Source organism: Mustelus asterias, chromosome 18, assembly GCF_964213995.1.
Source record: "Mustelus asterias chromosome 18, sMusAst1.hap1.1, whole genome shotgun sequence".
In the NCBI taxonomy this organism is placed as follows: Eukaryota; Metazoa; Chordata; class Chondrichthyes; order Carcharhiniformes; family Triakidae; genus Mustelus; species Mustelus asterias.
Window position 1 is genome coordinate 56,323,078 of NC_135818.1, and position 25,184 is coordinate 56,348,261.

The window sequence follows — 25,184 nt, forward strand, 5'->3', positions numbered from 1 at the left end:
TTTCTTCTACAGTTTGTTGAGTGTGTTGAAACAGTCAGTGTTGATAATTCAACTATCGTGCTGACTTAATGGGCGGCACAGTGGCACAGTGGTTAGCGCTGCTGCCTCACAGCGCCAGGGATCCGGGTTCGATTCCCAACTTGGGTCACTGTCTATGCGGAGTCTGCACGTTCTCCCCGTGTCTGTATGGGTTTACTCCGGGTGCACCGGTTTCCTCCCACAGTCCGAAAGATGAGCTAGTTAGGTGCCTTGGCCATGCTAAATTCTCCCTGAGAATCATAGAATCCAACAGTGCAGGAGGCGACCATTCAGCCCATCGAGTCTGCACTGACCACAATCTCACCCAGGCCCTATCCCTATAACTCCATGCATTTACCCTAGCTAATCGCCCTGACACTAAGGGGCAACTTACCACGGCCAATCAACCTAACTTGCACATCTTTGGACTGAGGGAGGAAATCGGAGCACATGGAGGAAACCCATGCAGACATGGGGAGAATGTGCAAACTCCACACAACCAGTGTTCCAAGCCAGGCATCAAACCCAGGTCCCTGGCGCTGTGAAGCAGCAGTGCTAACCACTGTGCCACCGTGCCACCGCAGTGCACCCGAACAGGCGCTGGAGTGTGACGACTAGGGGATTTTTACAGTAACTTCATTGCAGTGTTACTGTAAGCCTACTTGTGACTAATAAATAAACTTTAAATTTTAATGTTAACCTCACAAAATGTTAAAATTTCCAACCAACTTACTTTCAGTTTCAACGGAGCTGGGACAGGTGTTGGGAAAGGAGTGGGGGAGGTGGGGGTGTGTGTGTATGTAACCTACCTTGTCTAAAATACAGGTTGCTCATAATTATAATAAGGCTGCACACTTCATTGATAACCTATCTTCTAGATTTAACCCTGGCCAGCTACTCTGAGGAAACCCAGTCGCTAAAGGGAGGTAAGGGCTGCTTCAGGGAAAAGGTATGCACCTTTACAGCATTGCGAATGGACCAAGAGGAACAGGAGCATTTTCCTTCCCTGCCCACCATCGAACTCCACTTGCCCCCATTCCCCACAATACAACAGTCCCATCCTCCTGACCTCCCACCCAGGTAACTAGGCATCCCAAGGTCATAAATCAGACCCCCTTTCCCAGGATTACTATTGAACACCCACACCCCACTTGGGATTGGGAATCAGGCCCTTGCCCCATGATGACTGAACGCATCCCCACCCCATTACTGGGAACCCTCACATCTCCTGGATCCGAAAGCATCTCCTCCTACCTTGCCCCACACCTCCTCTACCCCCATGCTCTCATTAATCCAGGTAATTTCCATAGCTGCTTCTAATCCGTGACCATCCCTGGCATAATCCCTGCTGTGGAGATTCCCTGCTTGACAGGAAGATAAATCCGTAAGTCAAGTTGGCTCTGAGTGTGAGGCATGCTTGAGAAACAAAGACCACTCACTGCAGAGTCATAACTCCATAGCACCGGGAAGAAAACTCCTCTCCCTCCCATGCAAAACAATATGAGGATAACTATGTATATTAGTAGTCTGATCACTTTAAACCGAAGCCTACAGAAGCTCTTTTTAAAGCACGCATATGTTTCAAAGACATAGCATGAACTGAAGTCCATGCGTCTGCCGAGATGTCAAAGAAATCTCACGCAAAGCAACTAACATCTTCATTTCTGGCGTGTTCCCTTGCCTTGTCCTCAGCAACGCAGCAAGAGGGAGGTGAAGTGGGCGTTAAAGACCATGTGACTCCAAAAACAGACAAAAACATGGCAGGAAGTGGAGCTGGAACATTGCCAGGATGCCAGGTGAGAGGAGAAGGCAAGCGGAAAAAGCATTGGGTATGAACGGGATTTGAAGAGAACACTGAAAGAGCCAATCAAGCATTAACGGTAAATGGTAAAGCCACCAGTGTCAACTTGCATCATTCAATGGCTCATTAGACTGGCAGGAAAATTGACAGTGGTTTGGAATTACAGGCAGAGGTGACAGTCGAGATTATATTTGGCCTTATATTAGAATATGGTAGTGCGGTGATTATGTTACCAAATTGGTAATCCAGAGAATGTCAATTTAAAACCCACCAGGCGGAATTCTCCCAAAAAAATTCTAAGTCTCGAATTCGGGTGAAAACTCGAGTACTTCACGCTGTTTTTTTCAGTGGGAGTTCAGAGAAGGATCTCCCACACTCTGTGCACTGCAGATGCTGCCACTGTGAATATCATGAAGTTTCAGGGGGAAGGGCCCATTCCCGCTGGAGAGGCTGAAACCAGCACGCTGAGCGGATCACTGCGCATGCGCTGATATCTCAGTGCCCAGATCGGCACACACGCAGTGGCCCTGCACTGCTGGCCTCCCGATTGCTGGCCAGCGCCATGACCACTGCAACGCTGGCTCTCACCCCCCACTCCGGCCCGATCGCTGGCCCCCCGACCATTCCCAGGTCCAGCCCGACCTCCCCTACCTTCCGGCCCCCCTGCGATCTCCAGCCCCCCAGCCCCTCCAATTCCACCCCTCCTGACAGTAACTCCCCCTGCAGTCTCAAACCCCCCTGTAGTGCCTACGCCCCCCCCCAGCAGATTGACCACCCCCCACCCCCAGCCCTCACCAATCGTTGCCCTCCCTCCTTCCCCCACCGATCCCTATGCAGAGTGGCAGCGAGGCTCCCCACCCCCACCGATCGCACCCTAGACCCTGCCCCCATATGCCCCACCCCCCCATTGGCACTGCCCCATGCGCAATGGGCAGCGCCAATATGCCCCCTGGGCATTGGCATTCTGCCACTTGGGCAGTGCCGGGGGTCCAGGCTGGCACTGCCAGGGTGTCAATGCCCAGAGGGCACCCCTGCTGCCCAACCCTCAATCCTCTGGGGGGGCCCAGCTTGCCCCCCCATCACTCTGGCAGGGTTGGGCCGCCAGTTCCCCTGAAGTGGGGAGCTACCGTAATCCCTGTTGGAGTGAAATACTCTGTTGTGGTGGGAGATGCTAGCGGGCCGGGAGACTTCAGTATTTAAATTATATTGAAATGACCATGTCAATGGTCTTTGTGCCTCCGCGCCAATGTCCGGCACGGAGTAGACGCCGCCAGCGCTGGGAGACACAAGCGGAGCGCGAACATTCGCATGAACCCCGCGAATCGGCCGACGCGAGGTCTCCCGGCCTGCTGTGTTCATTTTTTAGCGCAGCGGAATGGGAGAATCGTGGCCACCATGTTAGTTTGAGAATTTTCATAAGAATCATAGAATCTCTACAGTGCAGAAGGAGGCCATTCGGCTCATCGAGTCTGCACTGAACCACAATCCCATCCAGGCCCTATCCCCGTAACCCCACGTAATTACCCCGCTAATCCCCCGGTACTAAGGGACAATTTATCATGGCCAATCCACCTAACCTGCACATCTTTGGATTGTGGAAGGAAACCGGAGCACCCGGAGGAAACCCACACAGACACAGGGAGAACGTGCAAACTCCATACGGACAGTGACCCAAGGCCAGAATTGAACCCAGGACCCTGGCGCTGTGAGGTAGCAGTGATAAACCCTGCAGTTTAGTAAAAGAAATCAGGAAATAAAAGTTTGTATCAGTAAAAGGGTGACCATTCAATGTGAAAATCTAACTGCTTCACTAATGTCTTTTTGGGGAAAAACTCTGCCATCCTTACCCAATCTGAGCTATGTGATTCCAGTCCCACACCAATGTGGTTGATTCTTAACTAACCTCTGACCATCTCACTCAGTTCAATCTTTCTTAAAGTAACAATGGTTGGACAACAAATGCAGGCCTGATCCAAGATAACTACATCCTGACGATGTAATAGAATGTCCATGCTTTAGAACAGTACAGCACAGAACAGGCCCTTCGGCCCACGATGTTGTGCCGAGCTTTATCTGAAACCAAGATCAACAGATGTCTAATCTTTTGCCTGTTCTCAGGGCTATTAATCAGGGTTTGTTTACAGTTGTTGAGGGCAATGGTACTTTGAATGCTTGGCTGCCTTCCAAACCTCTAATTCTGCTTAGCAGTGTTTGTTCACACAGCTGTTGAGGGGAAAGTGAGTTTTTATATTTTGAAAGATATTTGTGCTTTACATAGTCTTTCAAATGTTATTACAGGGCTTGTGAGTTATCTTTATATTGGATACCAGTTAGTGGATTGGAAGATTGAGGGGAGCTGGGGGGGGGGGGGGGGGGGCAGGCGATGTGAAGGAGTAAGTGGGCTGCAGGAGGGTGATGGGATAAAGTAGGTTTTGGGGAGTTGAGAGAGTGTGTTGGGGCTTGAGAAGAGTAAGAGAGTAATTGGTGGGTTTGGGGATTCAGTGTGAGGAGGTAGTGGTGAGGATTAGGGGAAGGCCACACACTGATCTACTGAACTGGACCAATGTTTCTGGGAATGGAGTGAACCTTGGTATTGGGCCACCTCTGCCTTTGGTCTGCCAAAATCTGCTGGGTGGGACTCCCAGGTAGGAGGTGGGATTCCAACATCAGAAAATTTTCTGACACCCAATTCCCTCCATAAATATGAAAATCCAACCCCCAATACCTCCACCCTGAGTTTCCCTCTATCCCCTATCCACTTCACGCAGGACCCACATCCCCATCTCTAGCTTGCTTGCCTGAGCCCCTAACTGCAGTCTTCTTTTCTCCCCGTGCACTCCCTGTGGGTCCCACTGACTTCAGACTGTCCTGGTACACCTGCCAGTTCCGGCTGAGGAAGGGGAGGCTTGGTGACGTTAGGGAATGGAGGCTTCGTCGTGACAGCAGATGGTGATGCCACAGAATGGGAGGGACGGCTATCGCAGTAAGAACTTCAAAGCCCAAAGTTCTCCTGGTCTGCTAGCAATAGTGCCTGGTCGACCTAGACCTCCTTCCAGGAGACTCCCAAGGAATTCAGCTAGGTAGGCTATTATACTCCACAATCCTGCTTTGTTGTACCTCTGCCCCAGACATGTTCACACTTTTCCCTCCTCCAACTCCAGTCATCTGTCTGTCCGCCCACATATACAGTCAGTGGCAGAGTTTTCAGTCATTGTGCCCAACAGAGATCGCCCCCTGAAACACTTCTCCTTGCTACATCACTCCATATCTTCAAAAATCTTCTTAAACCTACCTCTCTGAGAATCCTTACAGACACTTCATAGAATCATACATTTTCTACAGTACAGAAGGAGGCCATTCGGCCCATTGAGTCTGTACCAACCACAATCCCAGCCAAGCCCTATTCCCATGAACCCACACATTTACCCTACTAATCCCCCTGACACGAGGATCAATTTAGCATGACCAATCAACCTAACATGCACATCTTTGTCTTCCTCTCTTTTCCTTCTCTTCCAAGCCTTAGTCTAACCCTACTTCCTGACAGTGAAGCACTTTGAGATGTTTCACTATGTTCATAGTTTATTTATTAGTGTCACAAGTAGGCTTACATTAACACTGCAATGAAGTTACTGTGAAAATCCCCCAGTCACCACACTCCGCGCCTGTTCAGGTACACCGAGGGAGAATTTAGCATGGCCAATGTGCCTAACCAGTACATCTTTCGAACTGTGGGAGGAAACCGGAGCACCCGGAGGAAACCCACGCAGACTCAGGGAGAATGTGCAGACTCCGCACAGTGACCCAAGCCGGGAATCGAACCCGGGTCCCTGGCGCTGTGAGACAGCAGTGCTAACCATTGTGCTACTGTGCCACTCTCTTATGTTCTTGCTGTTGAAGTTGGATGGATGAAAAGTTATAAAGCTTCAAGAAGTGTGCTTGTTATGAGCCTTACTTTGGCAAATATCTCTTTAAAATTGTAGCAACGTGGCCCTTAAAGGGGGCATGTTCTGAGGGCCACGTGACTGGCGGGCACCCTATGGATCACTCCGGTGGGAAGCTGAGCCAATCGGCAGGAGGGGACGGACCACCGGTCAAGCGGAGGGACTGGCACTTGGAGCCCGGAAATCCAGTGGAGCAATCACACTTACCTAGTTGTACATGTATATAAATATTCTATAGACAATAAAGTCTTTATAGTTAAAGCTGCACCGAGTCACCCTCGATCTATTACAGAAACCTAGCTGCATAATAGCAAATAATAACTCTTGCAACAAAGGGCCACTTAAGCTCTTTAATAAAAACAGAAACTGCTGCAAAAGCTCAGCAGATGTGGAGAGAGAAACAGAGTTAATGTTTCGAGTCTGTACGACTCTGCTTTGCTTTGGAAGTGCAGATGCTTGAGCAGCTTGTCAACGTTGAGCAAGTGGCAGAGCCCACCAATTCCTCAATGTATCAGCGACCTCTACTAATTGACTATAAATGAATATTTGAGATACTTTCACTGCTTAATCACTTCTAAACAAGAGCTGAATAGAATCAGCTCAACGTGATACAAATGACTCCTGTGTACACAGGTCTCTCTGAAAAGGTTTATTTAATGCTTTTGGATCATATTCGATTAACTCTGAATCCCCAGAAGCACCTTCATCATGACTGTTCAGTCATTCTGTCATCACTTTTTTCTGTACACTGTTGATCTTGGCAGCTTCATGCACCAATCTGCTCACTGTAGCTCTGCAAGGATTGCGATATGCAAAGCTTCAAACTGGCTAATGGTTTGCAGGAGAATAGAGACAGGCTGACAACTCTACAGAGTATATTTATTACCCGTCAGGGTTCGGCTCCTCTGAGGGTTCATTTTTTGTATGTCTTAAATAGCAGACACATAACTGATTCCAACAGTTAACAAAACGCACAACCAGCTGTACAAAACTGTTGCGATTTAATCTAGACGCGTGCATTTATTATCTTGATGCATTAGGTGGAAATACTATTGATCAAAGTATTGTTCACAGCTATAACTGAGAATCTGTGCACTGGGAGCTGACTGATAACTCACCTGCTCGAGCCATCATCAAGAAAGGATGTAAAGAATAATATTTCATACTCCCAACACAAACTAAGACTTGTCGCTGAAGACGATGAAAAGATCTGAAAATCCAAATGGCCTATGAAATGTCGTAGATTTTTTTTCAATTAAAAACCTGCTTCCTATTTAGATTTCTATCTTTTCAATGTTTTAATATCTTAAGCTAATGTTGCCGAGAGTGAAGGCATCAACCAGGCTTATACTGAGATGAACTGCTTACCTGTTTCGTGAGATTTGTTACAATGCTGTCAGGTTCCCAAAAGGTGAGTCTTGTGCCACTGGCTAAAAGCCACATGTGAAACCTCCAGGACTAACATTTGCTGGGAACACCCATTTTTAATTCATCTTCTGGATCATTGTAATCCCAACAGCTCTGTATTAGAGGGTCATAGCAGCATGATAATTCTATTATGAGATTAATAATCCAAAGATCCGGACTGATGATCCTGAAACTCAAGTTCAAATCTCCCAAGGGAACTGAGGAATCTAAGCACAATAAAATCTGGAATGAAGATGTTGGCAGTGGTAATGATGACAATGGCTCAGCTGCTACATTCTAGTTCACTAAGGTCTTTCAGCAATGGGTATCTTTACTTGGTTTCGCCTACGTGTGACCTCAGACTCATAGAATAGCTGAAATACAGAAAGGGATTACTTAGTCCATTGTGCCTACGCCAGCTCTTTCAAGAGCAACTTGGTCTCGCTCACCCTTCCTTTTCTTATAGTCCTGCATTTTTCCCTCTTAACCAATTCCCTTTTGAAAGTCAAATTTTCTGGCATTGCTTTCCAGATCCTAATCACACGCTGTTCATGTGATTGACTTATAATTGTCCTCTGAGAAGATCCAGGAAGCCACTCAGTTGTATTCAAGGGTAATTAGTGGTGGCAGTAAATGCTAGCCTTTCCCATGATGCCCATTTCACAATTGCCTCCACAAGATCTGAACTCTGGGAACCTGACAACACCTGCACAACATAGAGATACCAATGGGTCTTGTCACCAATGGGTCTTGTTACCAATGTGTCTTTTTGCCAATCTCTCATTAGGGCAGAGTTACATCTGGCCATAGTTCCCTGGGACCCAAGAGAGGAAAGAAAATTGGCCATGGTACCCGATTCCTTGTGACAAAATGGACATTAGGCAAAAGCAGAGTTGGACCTGGCTCCAATACTACATAGTAGAATGGCATACTGACATACTGCTAACTAAACTCTATCAATGAAATGTGGTTACTTATGTGAAGTGCTGAAAGTCACCAGTGTCTGTAAAGGATCAAGCAAAATTTAGCATGTCTGCTACAACTCTCACCAACTTCTACAGCTGCACCATAGACAGCATTTTTTCTGGCTGTATCACAGCTTGGTATGGTTCCTGTTCTGTCCAAGACCGCAAGAAACTGCAAAGGGTTGTGAACGAAGCCCAGTCCATCAGGCAAACCAGCCTCCCATCCATTGACTCCATCTACACTTCCCGCTGCATCAGAAAAGCAGCCAGTATAATCAAGGACCCCACACACCCCGGGCATTCTCTCTTCCACTTTCTTCCATCAGGAAAAAGATACAAAAGTCTGAGATCATGTATCAACCGACTCAAAAGACAACTTCTTCCCTGCTACCATCAGACTTTTGAATGGACCTACATATATTAAGTTCATCTTTCTCTACACCCTAGCTATGACTGTAATACTACATTCTACACTCCTTTCCTTCTCTATGCGTACATCGAGAAGGAAAGCAAAGAGTGGAAAATGTAGGTATGCTTTGTCTGAATAGCGTGCAAGAAACAATATTTTTCACTGTATACTAATACATGTGACAATAATAAATCAAATCAAATCAAAAAATTAAACATATATCCATTCTCGACTGCGATTTGTAAACTCAATCCGAATAATCGACTTCAGTGTAATAAAATTTCAGCTGGCCCATGCCCATGTACTCCCGAAAATAAACACTCGCCTTGTCCCTTCAACAGTCACCATTTGTTTCTTTCAGTCATTCACATCCCTGTACTTATTTCCCCCACCCCCATTCTCCAATACATGTGGGTTGCCAATTATACTTAGAGCTTAAGTTTAAAAATCTATGCAGCAATCTTCTTTACATGCTAGAAACAAGCTTAGAATCAGGAACACTCATGTTGTCAAATTTTGAGGGCCTAAAATAACTATTTTGAAGCTGTTGATTCACCCTTTGGTAGTTTTCAGAGCTGGTGTATGGTTCCCAGACAAAATAACTAACAATAATCTACATCTTGATTCATTGGGCCTTTCATCCTAAAACTTAACTCTCCAAAAATGTAAGTCTTTGAACAATGCTTTTAATTACTGTAGACCACAGATAGCTGTCAAAAACCAGTATAGAATCATATAATCCTATGGTGCAGAAGGAGGCCATTTGGCCCATCGAGTCTGTACCGACCACAATTGCGCCCAGACCCTATCCCCATAATTCCACATATTTACCCTTCTAGTCCCCCTGACACTAAGTGGCAATTTAGCATGGCCAATCCACCTAACCTGCACACCTTTGGACTGTGAGAGGAAACCAGAGCACCCGGAGGAACCCTATGCAAACACAGGGAGAATGCGCAAACTCCACACAGACAGTGACCCAAGCCAGGAATTGAACCTGGGTCCTTGATACTGTGAGGCAGCAGTGCCAACCACTGTACCACCGTGCCGTCCCTAATCCTAACATAGTACAACCAACATGGTTCAACATCCTTTGATACAATCCTTTGGAACCTGAGCAACTTGCTGTGCTGGGCATACACCAGTTCCTGAAGCAGTGAGACTAATCAGTTCAAACTAGTTCCTACTTGTACCTCCATTCCGGGATGGTGTGTTACAAATTCCAGATGAAACTGGCTGCACAACAGCTCCCTACTGGTTTCAACATACTGTAGGATTGAACACTTTAAGAGCACCTTAAGCCACTGAGTTCAAGTTAATTCACTTCTCCAGCCCAGCAGGAACAGGAAATGGGCTGTTACTAAAACTGAGCAATTCAACTTACTGCCCCATTCCCGCTGTAATGCTGTTAGCTGCCATTTTAATTCCAGCTTCTTTTAGGTGGCTGAGGTGCATGGTGGAACACATGCAAATTGGTGTTTTGCATAGTAAGTTAGCTGGATGGGGAAGATAAGTCCAACACAAGAGACAATCCATTGAGTAAAACTCTGTGGGATTGGCTTCAGGCACTGGCTGAACGACTGGGCTGGATGTCCTATACAGGAACAATTCTGAGCATTCAGATCACTGAAATCCACGTTACACTGCGCTTACTGGATTTCCAACAGACTGCTATATTTGCAGATTGTTTCTGTTTTCTCTCCTTTTTGTTTCACTGTACTCACCCTGATTAAGCTGTCACAACTTATCATGGGTCTTTTTTTTTTGCTCCGTTGCTTTGAACAGATACAGGGCAGCAGGGACAGCCTCAACAACCAGGTCGGGCACAGGCGAGCCTGTTAGAAGGCAGTAGGCACAGATACACATTGCTAAAGGCCTTAAACAACTCTGAGGACCTGTGCGTTAAGAGTCAGTTACATGGAAATGTTCAAGGAGCATTGCATCAGGAGGCTGTGCTTCACCGGACAAGTTGTCACAATCTAGATCTCCTCCTGCAACAGGATTTGCTGGTCTAGTTGGCCTAGCCTTTCCAGTGGATGCCAATGCCACCATGAAGCACAGGTTAGGAGTATCCATAGAATCCCTACAGTACAGAAGGAGGACATTCAGCTCATTGAGTTTGCACCGACTCTCCAAAAAAGCATCCCACCCGCGCCCAATCCCCGTAACCCTGTTCATTTACCATGGCCAATCCACCTAATCTACACATCTTTGGACACAAAGCAGTAACTTAGCATGGCCAATCCATCTAACTTGCACATGTTTGGGCTGTGGGAGAAAACCGGAGCACCCAGAGTAAAACCCACTCAGACTTGGGGAGAATGTGCAAACCCAACACGGGCAGTGACCCAAGGCTGGAATTGAACCTGGGTCCCTGGTGCTGTGAGGCAGCAGTGCTAACCACTGTGCCACTGTACTGCCCAGTTGTGGCTAAATAATCAGTTTAGGGGTCTCCACTCACTACCTGCGCTTATTATAAATTGCACCTGAGTCTCAGAGCAAGGGAAAATGCTTTTTAGGACATAGAGAGCTAAGGTTCAACTAAATTGTGTCCCATTCTGGTCACCACACTACCAGGATGTGGAGGCTTTGGAGAGAGTAGAGAAAAGGTTTACCAGGATATTGCCTGGTATGGAGGGTATTAGCTATGAGGAGAGATTGAATAAACTGGGATTGTTCTCCCTGGAAAGACGGAGGCTGAGAGGCGCTCTGATAGAAGTTTTTAAAATTATGAGGGGCATAGATAAGGTGGACAGTTGGAAGATTTTTCCCAGGGCAAAAATGACAATCACAAGGAGGCACAAATTCAAGGTAAGGGGGGAAAGGTTCAGTAGAGTTGTGCGGGGGAAGTTTTTTGCACAGGGGGTGGTGGGGGCCTGGAATGCACTGCCAAGTGAGGTGGTTGAGGCAGATACGTTAGTGACATTTAAGACTTATCTGGATAGGCATATGAACAGGCGGGGTATAGAGGGATACAGTCTAGGTAGGACAATGTGATCGGCGCAGCTTGGTGGGCCGAAGGGCCTGTTCCTGTGCTGTACTGTTCTTTGTTCTTTGTAAAACAGAGAAGCCAAGAATATCTAGAGTAGCTAAAGGGAACGAAGAACATAACTAACAAGATGTGATGACAAAGAAACATAGAATTGGCCAGTGAACCTTTGAAACATTTTAAAATCATAATGGAACAAAACATATTTACTGGAATTTCATACCTGAGGCAACTTACTTTCATAAAAGTACCAAATGCTACAGTTTCACAGATGTAAAAAGGCAGTTTCATTCACAGGAGACCTAATCTTGAAAAAATGTATTGCTTTTCAAAAAGCAAGTACAGTAATCTATCCAATTTGTTGCATTATCGGGTTTTATTCCCATTTTATGAAAAATCTGATTTTCACAAATGTGATTCTATATAAAGTCATATTTTACACAATCAGCTTTGTCTCGATGTGATGGTTCCCACTGTCCTTGACAATCATTCTTTTCCAATACCGCCTGTATTTGTAGGTTGGAAGACTCGGATATAACAACATGATTGAATCTGATTAGATTGTGGTCTGTGTAAGTGCTTTATAATATTGTAAAATTGTCATCTTTTATATGAGTTGTTCTGAAGGTTCTGATGATGAAGCAAAAGCTGCAAAATTGTATTTGATTCAAATATAATTGCCTTGTGCAATTTCTGAACAAGATCAGTTCCAAAGAAATTATTCAGAGTCGCAGCATATTAATGTCTCTGTGCATTATTTTTACAATGATGGGAAAACGAACTTACTTTCATTGTAAAAGCTGCCCATGGTTACAATATATGCTGACCCATTCCCATTAAACCTCAATCCTTCTGATGCAGTTTTTTTTAACTTCCTTCCTCTTTCTTTGAAGCTTTAAACTGATCAAATAAATGTTGCACTTCAGTGAAAAGCCCAAATGGGCAGTGAAGCTTTGGCTGTAATTAAACAACAACCACCACTAAGTCTAGTCGCACACATCAAAGTGGCTATTACCCTTCAGGAATTGAGCTAACCACCCACTCTAAGATACTAAAGACTTTTCTTGCAACCTTTGTGCTTTTTGAGGACACCCTGGTTTTGCCCATTCACCCGGGGGAAAGCCAACCTCTGGCACCCATTTCCTGGAGGTTATTTGGTTTATTCACCAAGAACATACTCTTGTTGGCTCAGTGTTAGCACTCTTACCTCTCGAGCTAGAAGGATTCAAAGGCCCCTCCAGGAGTTGAAGGTATTGGCTGGAATTCTCCGACCCCGCCCACGGCTGGGGTTCTCTGGTTCCACTGCTGTGAATGGAGATTTGGCTGAGCGCCAAATTCTCAGTTCTAGCGGCAGGGCTGGTGAGGCGTACAAGGCTGGAGAATTCTGGCCATCATCTAGGCTTGATGTGGAGATGCCGGCGTTGGATTGGGGTAAACACAGTAAGAAGTCTAACAACACCAGGTTAAAGCCCAACAGGTTTATTTGGCAGCAAAAGCCACCAGCTTTCAGAACAGGCTGTCCCTTCGTCAGGTGGGTGGGAGTTATCAGTCGCTGAGCAGAGACTGATAGCCAGGTTCCGCACACATGAGGACGGCCTCAGCCGGGATATTGGGTTCATGTCACGCTATCTGTAACCCCCACAACTTGCCTGGATGTGCAAAATCTCACTAGCTGTCCTGACTGGAGACAATGCACATCTCTTTAACCTGTGCTTAATGCTCCCTCCACTCACATTGTCTGTACCTTTAAGACTTGATTAGCTGTAAAGACTCACATTCCAATCATTATTCATGTAAATTGAGTTTGTGTCTTTGTGCCCTGTTTGTGATCAGAACTCCCATCCACCTGACGAAGGGACAGCCTGTTCCGAAAGGTAGTGGCTTTTGCTAACAAATAAACCTGTTGGACTTTAACCTGGTGTTGTCAGACTTCTTACTGCATCATCTAGGCTGACATTGGTGTAGGAGGGCTGAACTGCTGGAGGAGTTGCTTTCTATAGAATTATGTGTTAAACTGAGGCCCCTTCTACCTGTTCAGGTGGACTTTAAAAATCCTATAGCTCGATTTGAAAAAGTGCAGAGTGGCACGGTAGCACAGTGGTTAGCACTGCTGCTTCACAGCTCCAGGGACCTGGGTTCGATTCCCGGCTTGGGTCACTGTCTGTGTGGAGTTTGCACATTCTCCCTGTGTCTGCATGGGTTTCTTCCAGGTGTTCCGATTTCCTCCCACAGACCAAAGATGTGCGGGTAAGGTTGATTGGCTATGCTAAAATTGCCCTTAGTGTCCTGGGATGTGTAGGTTAGAGGGATTAGTGTGTAAATATGTAGGGATATGGGGATAGGGCCTGGGTGGGATTGTGGTCGGTGCAGACTCGAAGGGCCGAATGGCCTCTTTCTGTGCTGTAGGGTTTCTGAGAGTGGAGTACTGCCAGCTGGACAACATTCAACCTTCCACATCCACCAAGACTAATTACCTGAGCATTTATTTTATTGCAGTGTGTGGAACTTTGCTGTATGCAAGTTGACTGCTGTGTTTTCCTACCAACAGTAAGAAGTTTCACAACACCAGGTTAAAGTCCAACAGGTTTATCTTTCTACCAACACCAGTGACTATACTACAAACATAGCTTACTCCCTGTGAAGAGCTTTGGATCTATGAGGCGCTAAAGAAATGCAAAATTTTCTTTGTTTATACCAAGTAAAGATTTAGGATATTGGGGGTAATAATAAGGCAATTATAATGCAGTGAATGTTCTTTTAAATTGAATTATATTGCAAGCAATAAGTGTGCATCTGCGTGACAAAACAAAAAGCAACATCTAGGGATGTAGTGTAATAATGGTTAATGGCTGGAATTTTCCAGCTGTTCCCACTACATCTTCCGGTCCCGCTAATGGCAAACTCTCACTGCGGGTTTCCCAGTAATGGTGGGTGCATACAACAGGGAAGCCCAGTGACAGCAGTGGGACCAGAAGATCCTGTCACCAACCAATGGCCACCGCCACAGTGAAAAATGCCTTGGGGGCAGGAGGGGGAAATCCCGCCCAGTGTTGTTGCCATGAGAAGAATGGAAAAGCTTACACTTACCTGACACCTTCACAACCTGAGAATGTCCCAAATCACTTTGCAGCCAATGAAGTACTTTTGAAAGGTGGTCCCCATTGCAATGTAGGGAGCCGCAGCACAGAATTCATGCACAGCTAAATGCCATCAACATCAACAAGGCAAATGACCAACTAAATTGTTTTTAGTTATGTTGGCTGAGGGATAACAAATAGCCAAGGCAGGAGAACTCCCTTGCTGTCAAATAGTGTCATCAGATTTGAGTTTGAGAGGCAGCACAGTGGTTAGCACTGCTGCCTCACAATGCCAGGGACCCGGGTTCGATTCCCGGCATGGGTCACACATTCTCCCCGTGTGGGTTTCCTGCCGGTGCTCCGATTTCCACCCACAGGCTGAAAGACGTGCTGGTTAAGGTGCATTGGCCATGCTAAATTCTCCCTCAGTGTTACCCGAACAGGCGCTGGAGTGTGGCGACTAGGGGATTTTCACAGTAACTTCATTGCAGTGTTAATGTAAGCCTACATGTGACACTAATAAATAAACTTAAACTTAAAACAGTTTGGGACCTTAGTCTAGCTTGGTGGCAACTCTGACAGTGTGGGTTCCATCGCAGCACATATTGTCCATGCCAGGACGTATGAAACGAGGGTCAGCCTGTGTTTTGTGTTCAAATCTCTGGATTGAGGTTTGAACTCACAATCGTCTGATTCAGCAGTGAGACTGCTACCACTGAGCTATGGTTAACACCTAGAGAGAAAAGTCCAAGCACCTCATCTAATTCACATTTAAATTCAGGCTACAGCCAGTGGAATACTTTACAGTGATACTAATTTATGAGAAGCTGTGAGGCTCTAATTAGACAAACAGGTAATACTGAGCTGCTTTGTTCTAAAAGCAGAGGTCCTGCTGTGCACAGTATATGTTGCTATGGGGTTTACCAGCTGATGGTAACAGTGCACTGCACCAAATAAGACAAAAAAAATGAAACACTAATTCAACTTTAAAATATAAAATACTGACTACCTGATGGCATATTGGCTCAGGGCAATGGCTGGTGTGACAGCTCATCGCACAAGCTAGCAGCGCCGAGGTTCAGCTTAGCCAGAAGTGATCTCAGCCAGAGTCACAGTTGAACACTAAATTTGATTTCAGTGCCCTAAGCTGGCGAAGGAAGCCAAGATCAGCACAATGGTTGACTTTATTGGTTCAATAGAATCATAGAAACCCTACAGTGCAGAAAGAGGCCATTCGGCCCATCAAGTGTGCACCGACAACAATCCCATCCTGGTCCTATCCCCGTAACCCCACATATTTACCCTACTAATCCCCCTGACATCCCCCTAACACTAAGGAGCAATTTAGCATGACCAATCAACCTATCCCGCACATTTTTGGACTATGGGAGGAAGATGGAGCACCCGGAGGAAACACACTGATGCGCGATTGATTCACACGGGAGGCTAGGACGTACCCAGGAATAAAGGCTTTTATTCACAACAAATAGGAGCACACTACTTAACAATATTATCCCAGACTAAAGACTACTAGGAAGTAGCAGTGACCTTTATACTCCTGTAAGAAGGCGGAGCCGAACGGAGTGTACCACATAAACAATAATAACAGGTGGAACACCCAAACCCTAACCCCAACAGTAACAAGAGTAACATATGTACAAGTACCCATAGTGGTAACCATCTATGGTTCACCACACACATGCAGACACGGGGAGAACGTGCAAACTCCATACAGACAGAGACCCAAGCCAGAATTGAACCCGAGTCCCTGGCGCTGTGAGGCAGCAGTGCTAACCACTGTGTCATCATGCCACCCTAAAAAATATGGAACACTTCACGAATTTGCGTGTCATCCTTGTGCAGGGGCTATGCTAATCTTCTCTGTATTGTTCCAATTTTAGTATATGTGCTGCCAAAGAGAGTACAAGTACAATTTGCCATCTTAAAATGGTGATGAAACTATTCAATGACGTATGACTTTTTTTTAAATTGAGAAACCTAAAAGTTAGTATATTGAAATTTGTAATGGCATCACCATTCATTTGATGGCGATCCATAATTGGATTATCCAGTAAATTTACGAACCATCTCAATCCCTTCATCTGGTCCTGACATTTTGCCGTTTACGAGGGTGTAAAGTCATGCAGGATTTTTATATCTCCTGATTACATCAATTACACTGAAGTAATAATACATTTGGTAAAAAGAGAGATCGAATGCATCATTTGCACTCTTGGAAATTTGTACCCTGTGGGCAAAGCTGGTTTATGGTGCGGAGTTGCAATTTCCAGACATATTTAGTGTTTTTTGGTCCAGGATTAATTGAGGAACCAAACAATTTTCAGTGGATCATCACCACTGTTTATAATTAAAATACGCCGGAGTTGTTGAAGATCGGAGATGCATTTACGGTGAACCAATTTAAGGATCATTTACACTTCCTTGGGACAACATCAGTGTTGGTTTGAAATTAAGTGCTGGAAAATAACTACTTGCTAATGTCTGATTTAATCAAATTCTTGAAGAAGGTCTGTTTGTGTTGAATTGTCTACTATTTTTAAGTTTATTTTGGCCTTTGTTCAACAAACTAAAAGAAAACATTGGGGGGAAAGCAGGATCAGGATATTGAATCTGATGATCAAAATGAATGGTGAAGCAGATTCGATGGGCCAAATGGCCTACTCCTGCTTCTAGTTTTCATGTTTCTATTTGCGCAAATAAGCATTTTCAAATGTCTGGACTGCAACCTCTTGACTCCCCAAAACCTGTCCACAATTCACAAGGCTCAAGTCAGGAGTGTGAGAGAATACCGTCCATTTGTCTATGTGAGTATAGTTCCAAAACCACTTAGGAGGTTCACACTATCCATGACAGTGCAGCCTGCTTGATCAGCATCCAAGCACCACCTTAAGCATTCATTCCCTTCATCACCAGCACACTGTGGCAGCAGTGTGTACCATCTACAAGACGCACTGCAGCAACTTACCAAGACTTATAAGGAGGTAAGAGATAGTAATGGGGAAAGACCAAATGGCCCTATTCAATACAATCATGGCTGATCTTCAGCCTTAACTTCACTTTCCCACCCGTTCCCCATATCCCTTGATTCCACGAGAGATATTTTTGGTCTCAGCATTAAATATATTCAACAAAGAAGCCTCTGGTCAAGGATTTCAAAGATTCTCATCCTTTAAGTGAAGAGATTTCTCCTCATCTCATTCCCAAATGATCAGCCCCTTATCCTGAGACAGTGCCCCCATGATCTGGATTAGTTTTGACCCTGTCAAGCCCCTTCTGAATTTTGAGTGTTTCAAAAACCTCTCTCTCTTCTAACTCTAGAGAATATACAACCAATTTATTCTGCCTCTCATTTAGAGGACTATCCCTTTATTTCAGGGACCAATTCCAATAAACCTTTCCCGCATTGCCTCCATCGCAAGGATATCCTTCCTTAAATATGAAGATCAAAACTGCACACATTCCAGCTGTGGTCTCACCAAAGCTCTGTACAATTGTGGCAAAATCCCTTTATTATTGTACTCCCAATTCCCTTGCAATAAAGGCCAACATGCCATTTGCCTTCCTTGTGCTTGCTGTATCTTCATGCTAATTCCTTCAACAGCTAAAAGAGGCATGGAAACACCACCACCTGCAATTTTGCATCCAAGCTCACTTGGAACTATATCGTCACTCATTCATTGCCGCTGGGTCAAAATCCTGGACCTACCTTTCTTACATGGACTACAGCAGTTCATGTAGCCTTCCCAAGGGCAATTAGGGATGGGTAATAAATATTGATCTTGCCAGCGATGCATACATCCTGAGAATAAATTTTTAAAAGTCGCTAAATGTGTGTTTGCAATAATAATGAAAAGCAGATGATTATGCAATTATTAAATGAACAAAATATCCAATGACACATTATGATTTTTGCAGTTTGCCCAATAAATGTTAATTCTGATCAATGAACAGTTGTACAGAGGACTTGGGTCATTATTCTGTCACATTACGTACATATGAAGTTCTTCTAAAAGCAACGTGAAGGGGTGATGCCAGCAATGGTATGCCAGAGTGTTAATATGTGAGTACATGCTTGTGTTTCTCCTACAAGTGAATACTTGTTCTCTTGAAGGAGATATTCACCACATGAATAATAGGAAAACCAAGGAACCTTTGCTGGCTTGCAGATACCTGCAGGTCATCCAGGGAAAGAATATGGCAACAATTCCTCTATTGGCACTCTCCTGCTGTGTGTAGAGAGCCCCTGGATTTGGGTTGGGAAACTGTGTTGGTTGGGGTTCTTAACCTGCTCTCTATCCTCTGGCCTCTGCTGAGATTATAGGTGATGTGGAGATGCCGGCATTGGACTGGGGTGGGCACAGTAAGAAATCTCATAACACCAGGTTAAAGTCCAACAGGTTTATTTGGCAGCACAAGCTTTCGGAATCTCCCTCCTTCTTCAGGTGAGTGAGGAGTTGTGTTCACAAACAGGGCACATACAGACACACACTCAATTTACAAGATAATGGTTGGAATGCGAGTCTTTACAGGTAATCAAGTCTTAAAGGTACAGACAATGTGAATGGAGAGAGGGTTAAGCACAGGCTAAAGAGATGTGTATTGTTTCCAGCCAGGGCAGTTAGTGAGATTTTACAAGCCCAGGCAAGTCGTGGGGGTTACAGATAATGTGACATGAACCTAAGATCCCGGTTGAGGCCGTCCTCATGTGTGCGGAACTTGACTATCAGTTTTTGCTCGGCGATTCTGCGTTGTCATGGAGACAATACACACCTCTTTAACCTGTGCTCTCTCCACTCACATTGTCTGTACCTTTAAGACTTGATTACCTGTAAAGACTTGCATTCTAACCATTATCTTGTAAATTGAGTTTGTGTCTATATATGCCCTGTTTGTGAACACAATTCCACACTCACCTGTAGAAGGAGCAAGACTCCAAAAGCTTGTGCTCCCAAATAAACCTATTGGACTTTAACCTGGGGCCCTATTTTACCAAAACTTTAAGTTGGGCGTCGGGCCTATACCGCGATCTGCACCCAATTCCGAGCAGATCGCGTCTTTACTGGCCCGCGCCCGAAACGGGCGGCCCAACGATTTAAATGCATTAGCATGCATTTAAATTGACTTAATGAACCACGCACCCAACTCTACCGCCAAATCCCACTTTACCGTCTTCTGGCCCGTTCCGGATCCACGCTTTTAGCGACCTGCAGAATAAAAATCCGAAGTGGATTTCTATTCTGCAGGGGAACCTCCGAAGCTCTCTCTGCCCTTGTGAAGTAGCCATTCTCCTCAACCATCCTTCGCGGACCCCCCCTCCCCCCCCCCCCCCCCCCCCCCCCCATCCTTCCGTTAGCAAGATAGGCTGTATGTTCCTCAGCTAGATCCACTTTGGTCAATACAAAGATGGTCCTTCTGCCTTGTGGGTCCATCTGGCTCACCAAGTCAGGGACCCAGATCACCCTCTGGAGGGGGGGGAGGGGAAGGTGGCGTGGGAGAAGGAGAGGGGGTGTGACGGGTCCATCTGGTTCACCAAGTCAGTTACAATGCTGCGTTCAGCATCTACTGAACCATCTTGGATACAATGGTTGATCTTCCTGGTGTTATCAGTACTGTAACATCAGGAATGGCTGCCGACACCAAGGATATAATTTTTAGCATAAGCAAGGGTTACATGCAGAACCCTAATGCCATTGTCCTTTGTATCCAAGATGGTTCAGTAGATGCTGAACGCAGTATTGTAACTGACTTGGTGAGCCAGATGGACCCGTCACACCCCCTCTCCTCCTGCCACCTCCCCCCCAGAGGGTGATCTGGGTCCCACCCCCTCTCCTCCTCCCTCCTCCTCCTCCTCCTCCCCCCCCCCCCCCCCCCCCACCCCCCGATGATCTGGGTCAGAGAGCCACTCTCTGTTTTTTTCTTTCACGCCCGGGTGCGCTGCTTCGGATTTTTTTCGAACTGCGCATGCGCAGTTCAGAGCTCTGATCAGTCCGGCAGCGCTAAGCCCCGCCCACAGCGCGAATAGGACTGGAACCAGCAAAAAGCGTATGGGCGCGCTGCAAAGAGGATTCCGGGCTCGGATCTATTTGACGCCCAGATTCGGCACTTAGACTCAAAATGGTAAAATCAGGCCCCAGCTGGTGTTGTGAGACTTCTTACTAAGATTATGGGTGCGCAGACCTTGGGTGGAGACAGGATCAGGCTCTACATGATGTTTTTAACACTCGAAAGTCCATTAGCACTCAGATCCACTGCTTATAAAAAGTTTTGATTCTGTCTGTTTGCACTGTTTGAGAGCAGATTTCCACTCCATCTGACGAAGGAGCAGTGCTCTGAAAGCTTATGGTATTTGCTACCAAATAAACCTGTTGGACTTTAACCTGGTGTTGTGAGACTTCTTAATGTGTTCACCCCAGTCCAACGCCGGCATCTCCACATTTTAAAAAGCTTGTCAGTCGGATGTGAGAGCGAGAATTGCTGTTGTAGAATTTTGTTGAATACAATAATTTTGTGTTATTTGTAGCTCTTGTGTAATCATCAAACTCGGAAATAGTTAAAGAGACACTCTGCAAAGCAGATAGAAGGGTTTGGATAATTACTTTGGAGCTTTGAGGCACAGATCTGACCAAGAACAATGACGAGTGAACTGCTACAAGTTGTTAAAAACAGGAAAAGAAATTGGAGCAATGTAACGACATCCTGAAGAGGAGTTCCATTTCCTCTGTCGTTTGGAATTTAAGTGTTATTGCACCACTTTGTTGAAGCCCCCACCCCCCCAGTACTGTTTGTGTCACAGTATGGCAACTGTCATTATCTTTACTTTCTGAGCAAAATACCTGGAGAGTGGCTAATGACTAAACCTTCCTAGTTCCCACACTCAGCTGAAATGTATCTAAATATACCGAGAAGGTGCTGGATCCTCAGGCCAAAAATGAACACTTGTAAAACACTCCAGCACTTTGTTCTGATAATTAGAAACGAACCTGTGCCCAGTGTGAAGCCAGAAAGTTTTACATCCGACTGACAAACCAACTTGCTCAAGCCAAACCTCTCTGACACAAGAGCATTGCTCGTTCCAACACAAACAATGGTTGAGGCCAACACCTTTTAGTTAGATAATTAAAACATAGAGAGAATTACTTTATTAATTTCTGCCTGGGACAGATGTTGGATATGCCGTTTCACATTCATTTTGAAACCACAGGTAACTGTGAATAGTGCAAGCTTCCCATAGTGGACAAGGGAAAGTCACCCACACACTGAGAGGCAGTGTGTCATTTTCACCGAGAGATATTTCCAGGCTACTGTTAGCTTCAAGTTATTTTGAGCGCTCATTTGCAGAAAACCTTCAATGTCAATCCTACACATATTTTATTTCAAGGTGGAAGTGCAAAAAATTAACCTGAATACTTAATGAGATTGGGTAATTTTTAAAAATGGATCAAAAACATAAGCTTGGAAACATCTAAAACAGATGTTCGCTGAAAAAGGATTTTTTATTTTGGAGAATGAACCCTCAATTCAATCAAGGCTAAACTTACAACTAATTAAGATTAATCCAATGAAAAGCCATCAACTAATTTTCACTGTGATTTACATCGAGCCTTAAAGGCACAATTTATTTGCTTGTTGGGTCTATATGACCCTAGGGTGCAATTTCTCTTATCAGCTAGCCCAGTTTCCTAAAGCCTTAGGAACTCAAAAGATCAGAGCAATCTGAAAACATGATACTGTTTACTCATCAGAGGGCTGATGACAAAGCCAAACACATCCCTACCTCTTGAGTCAAATCTCCCCAAAATGCAATCTATCTGACAAACTAAGCTTAGGTGTTTCTGCAGTACCTGAACAAAGCCAAGGAGATAGGTTTGTTAAACAAACTCTGTTTAGTCAACCAAATCTTTTAAAGCATCTGTGAAACAGGATAAGCAATCTCCATGTAAACTATACCAGCCGCCAAAAACGTGCTGGTCAGCAATCCCGACACTTCTGCCAGGATCGTGCCTGCTAGGAATCTTCACTCCTCACCCTAGTAAGTACCCAGGATCAGGAGTTTACCTTGTAGTTATGCCCTCGCTAGGCATCCATGCAACTATGGATCCATCTCAAGCACTTGTCTATCTTATAAAATCAGGGTTCCTGTATGAATATATCTGTTCAGTCTGGATGGTGGGGTCATCCCTTCCCCCCACTACCCCAAACCCGAGCAGCATAACAGCCTCATTGGGAAGAAAGTGAATCATTCATTGTTATCTTCAGGGGTCCAGGCTGTGATCCATGTTTGCTGTTCCTAAGCCAGTATGCGTTCTTCTCATCAGTGTATGGTTCCCCAAGTACACCATTGGGCTAACCTCAGGCCAGGACTGAGAAATCCCTGATCTAAGAGTTGGTGGCAATGCACCTTCAGTCAACTGTATCCTTACTTGGCCAAATTGAGTACCTCTATCCCACATCTCCACAATAGGACCTCCAACATTAGGTTGGAATCCAGAGTATTTAATTTGCTAGCATTCCACTTACGTAAGAATGGGGAAAGACCAAAGATATTCAACCTCTCAAAGTTTATTTTGTCATCAACATGAAGGTACCTGTTGTTTTTTCAGCTACCTGTCCAGGTCATTATTGATTTCCAATGATAATATTTCTGTTTAAATCATAGAATTGCCACTAAAAGTATTAGCCATGCCCACAGAGTGATTTCCAACTTTTCAGTTTTCAGAAAAGCATGTTTGTCACAACTCAGTAGTAGTATGCCAGTGGACAAAGGATCAGATAGCAATCACTATCTATTGAAGCGTAACTTTCTTTAGTTGCTGCCAGGATCCAAGGCTGCTAATTAAGACTTGCACTATAATAGGGGCATTTGGTAACGCAAGGCAGCTCCTCGTTACTATCTCCACCTGCCATGAGAGAGACCGGGGTTCAATTCCCTGACGGGGAGCTACAAAGTCCGCTCGACCATAGGGTGCCTTTGGGTGGCACAGTAGTTGGCACTGCTCCTCACAGTGCCAGGGACCCAAGTTCGACAGGTGACTGTCTGTGTGGAGTTTGCACATGCTCCCTGTGTCTGCATGGGTTTCCTCCAGGTGCTCTGGTTTCCTCCCATAGTCCAAAGATGTGCAGGTTAGGTTGAGTGACCATGCTAAATTGCCCCTTAGTGTCAGGAGGACAAGCAGGGTAAATTACAGGGATAGGGCCTGGGTGGGATTGTTGTCGGTGCAGGCTCGATGGACTGAATAGCCTCCTTCTGCCCTGTAGAGATTCTATGCTTCTTCTAATGCAACAGCTCCATATCACTAATGGGCAGGTATGGGCTGTCAATATTTTTGCTTAATACTAGATTGGAATTTATCCTATTCTTAGTCATAGAAGGGGAGCTTTGGTTGAAATAAGTAGTTTTAGATTTTCCTGTGACCACACCTGGTTCAGCACCTGAATTTTTTATTTTTACCTATAAAACATTGCTCACTTATGACCCTACCTCATCCATTCCATCTCTTAAGACTTTGATCCAAACCTTCATAATCTCAAGATTCATTTTATCAGATATTTTCCCTGCTCCTATGCAACAATTTATCCAGAATGCTGCTGCCCATCTCTGCCCAGTATACCATGACCAATATCCTCACCAATGCTTTACATTTGAAAACTGCATCTTCATCTTCCACTGTGGCCTTGCTTCGGCCTACTTTTGCAATCCTTTCCTATATAGCTTGTGTTCACCTCAAGGCAATTGGGGACCATCCCCTTCTTTTTGTCACCAGCCCATTCATTCCAGAAATCTCTTCCTAACCCCACGCCCCCACCCTCCTTTTCACTTTGCTCCATCTTTTCTCTTCAAAAAAATTCCTTAAAGATTGCTTCTTGAAACAGAGCTCCCTTAGCTACTTTCCTTCTTGCTCGGTGTCGCCCACTCTCCCGGTAAAGAGCTTCAGATGTTTTCAGCAATAAGCCTGGGTGTGTCTAGTTATGACCTTGTGGTTTTCCTGATTTGCAAAATGGGATCAGGAAAGAAAATCTGTCTGCTGCATAGCTCACAGCAAACTCTGCCAAAGTTAGCAAAATCTATCATGTATTATAGGAAGTTATTTTCTTTTCAAGCTAGCCACTAGCTCCAAACAATTGCAAACTGCAGCCCAGACCTCAGTGGAAACAGAATTTCCTCCAAAGCTTTTTTTCCCAGGACAGCGATTTTAAATGGGAACTCCAAAATCACAAGTCTGTGAACTTAGACTGCACAAGAAAGATGACACCTCTTTGTGTTTTAAAGTCTTTCTTTAAGTGCACCACAGTACAGAACAATGGTGTAGTGTCTTTCAAGTATAAGATTTTTTAAATGACTATTCCACACACTTAATCACACAAAGGAAATGACATCATGAGGGAAGTTTCTTAGACAAACTTGACTTTCTTTGAAGCTCAGTCTGACCCTTTGCTACACCAGGTTACACAAAATAATTAAGCCTGCTACAAGATTGCCAAAGAATCTGGGATCAGATCTTGCATGCCACTGGGAGGAAGCATTCAACTCTTGAAGCAGTAAGAAAGAGCTCAAA

At 45.1% G+C, this 25,184-nt stretch overlaps 1 protein-coding gene and 1 non-coding gene across 2 annotated transcripts in view; both read right to left on the reverse strand.

The window, feature by feature from the left end:
- Positions 1–25,184, reverse strand: part of LOC144506838 (kinesin-like protein KIF26A) — a 215,824-nt gene that overhangs the window by 146,409 nt on the left and 44,231 nt on the right. The gene's annotated exons all lie outside the window — the stretch shown is intronic.
- Positions 16,429–16,535, reverse strand: LOC144507383 (U6 spliceosomal RNA). The gene has a single exon (XR_013500081.1). It is a non-coding gene; the product is annotated as a U6 spliceosomal RNA (small nuclear RNA).